Here is a 2,979-nt window from a genome sequence, read left to right as displayed (position 1 = left end):
TAACCGGGTTCATGGCTTTCACTTTTGAAGAGGGGCAGCCGGCCAGGGTGGCTAGCAGTGAATTGATAACTAATTTAGCTTGGTTCTGATTCTTCAGACACTCATGTTATTTATCTAACTGCTGAATCTCTTTGAACATTGTAGAGTAATGCACTTAAGAAGTTGCATCGAAGGCGTCGTTGGTGCCTGGTGTCCTCGTCAAGCTCCTTCAACATATGAACACGGATGTCAAAGTCGCAGGAGAGCATCGGTCGTCCCTTTTTCAGGTTGTCCGCATTGTGCCAGCACTTTTAGGGAGTGATCTTTTTGTCCCTTCCCGAGGATCAACATGATCTCATCTTGAGCAACAAGATTCAGTTAGAGCAGCCTCTGATTCTTCCCGTTTGTTGTGACCATGAGGTCACGGGTTCAAGTCCTGGAAATAGCCTCTTACAGAAATGTAGGGAAAGGCTGCGTACAATAGACCCAAAGTGGTCGGACCCTTCCCCAGACCCTGCGCAAGTGGGAGCTACATGCACTGGGGCTGCCCTTTTTTTGTTGCCTTGCCTTGCAGTTGTGGTAGCTCTAGTGCGAGGTCGGCGTCTTCTTCGGGGCTGATGGGTTGGCGCTGTTCGAGATGGGCAACACCAGTGTCATCGTCGCCGTCTACGACCCCCGAGAGATAGTCGCTTTTTCTTTACATGTGTGGTTTGCTACTGTTGTTTCGTTTGGGTTGGGTTAGTTCTAGCAGGGAGATGTGAACTATCGATTAGTGTCATGCATTCAGTTTTAATTCCTTTCACGATCTCTGCCTCCCTCCTCTGCTTGATTTTGTATATTTCCTCCCAAGAACTCGTGATATAATCTTTCCTAATATTAATCTTGGTTTGACTAAAATTACAGTGACAATCAGGTAGCCGTAGTTTTAGTTGACTGTTGTTGTGTTGGTATTGATGACTCTAAGTGGCAACTATTCCGAATTATTGAGAACTTATAACATGATCTTGGACCCCTAATGGATGATCAATGCATAATTCTTTTATATGCTGCATGATGTGTGTGCTCCTTTTTTCTTGTATTATTATTCTGAGAACTTTCTGAGAACTATCTGATTCTCCGAAGCACTGAATATGTATTGCCATCTTTTATGTTTGACAGTAATCAGTGCCAAAGGTTGATCTTCAAACAGGAAAAGTACCAAGCAACCATTGCCTCAGTCTTCTGTTTGTAGATTTCCAAACTATTGCTGGAACCTTTACCTGCTAGTCAAAATTGGTGTATCAATTTTCATTAGCACTAGTAAACGGTGGCATCACATCTCTGATATTATGCTGCTGCTGATGTGCTATTTATAGCTACAGTTTGACACCATTAATTAGGCTTGCTGGACATGTATGTCTTCTTGCATAGATAAACCACCATATTGTTAGTCAAGTATTTGCACAGATATGTCTTCTTGCGCCACATCACTTGGTCCTGGATAGAAGAATATGGTGTTGGTTGCACCTTTTTTTCGATAATCTGACCTGGTGTAATTTTTCCAGTAACTGATCTCGTGTACCCAAGTCTAGTACGTATCTTTTATGTTTTGTTGGCTTGCATGTTTGCTGAAGCGTACTATGCTTGCTAAGACCAGGTTTCTGTTCTTTTTGGTATTACTTGATCTTTTTTGACAATCTAACTAGACGATTGTTTCCAGCCTTTGAACTCCTGGGAGATTTTAACACAAATTATAACAGATGTTGCCCTGCTAAAGGAGGATGAGGATGAGGGGCGTACCTAGCCGTCTACCCTGCAATGCTTGAGGAGGAGGGGCATGAGAGGCCTTCTCCTCCGCCCCTAGTGCGACCAAGAGGTCCTGCCCGAGATCAAGCACGGCCACGACGACCCACCACGGCAGGTAGCATCCCCATCTCCCTCCCCCTCTTTCTCTGCTTACTAATGCCGCTAAATTAAGAAATATTTGATGCAAATCCTGGTTGTGTCAAGGAATTCAAGAGGGATTTGTATGAACAAGTCCAGTTTTTTTATTTAGTTAGTACCAAACAGAGAAGATGCAGTCCAGATTGGTCAATTTTGCTGCTACCACACGGATTTGTATCTATGCAACCATCTCCCTGTTGTTTGTGTTGTTTGGATTGCAAGAAATTCAGTTTTGGGTGACCTGCACTTAGTTTAACGTCTCTGAATAATCAACGTCTTACATAAATATGTCGTGTCATGCTCCTTTCTTCTCCTTGTCGTGAATTGGTGTAACTTGATGGCACTAGTCAAATAAAATATTCTGTTAATTTCCTAGTATATGTGAACTAATTTTACGTGTGTCTTTCATGCATGTTTGCAGCTACATCTCTGGGTACAAGAACCAGTTCCATAACTTCATCAAGCACCTGTGCGAAATGGGTGATGAGGTAGTACATTTTTCTACTGTCATTGGTTGATTACTACTGAATACTGATGCTGGTGGGTTTGACACAACTACAGGACAGTGGATTTGTAGCATGCATGTTTGACTTAGTTTCTGGTGTGGATATGCAATGTGACTTACAATTCCTAGCTGTGCATACTGTAGACTGTTGACTGTAGTGTGGTACACTTCCTGGAGCATTGTAATGCATTACCAAGTAGAAATTGCATGAAGATAGTCCACAACACAAAAACTATGTGTAATGGATCCATGACTTACAATCTGTGCGCGAATACCATGTGTAATGACTGTTATTTTTTGCATCGGCTGAACATTTTTTTGCTGATGTATTGTTTCTCACTCATGATTGATCTACTGCCAGGTGAAGATTTTCAAATGTTGAAGGAGGAGGACAATAGGAACTTCTGTGATGTCTTGTCATCTATTTTCTTTTCTTTGCTGTAGAATAGTTTTGTTTGGCACTTACTGGTTCCTTGGACATAAAGATATGTACTGCTAGAATGAATGCATGGAAAGATATTTTGGGCTCCTATAATATTCCATGTTGCTTTGAAAATGTATCGGAACTGGGC

The sequence above is a fragment of the Triticum aestivum genome, chromosome 7A (assembly GCF_018294505.1).
Source record: "Triticum aestivum cultivar Chinese Spring chromosome 7A, IWGSC CS RefSeq v2.1, whole genome shotgun sequence".
Lineage (NCBI taxonomy): Eukaryota > Viridiplantae > Streptophyta > Magnoliopsida > Poales > Poaceae > Triticum > Triticum aestivum.
The sequence above is the reverse complement of the archived record's forward strand: the minus strand, read 5'-3'. Positions refer to the sequence as shown.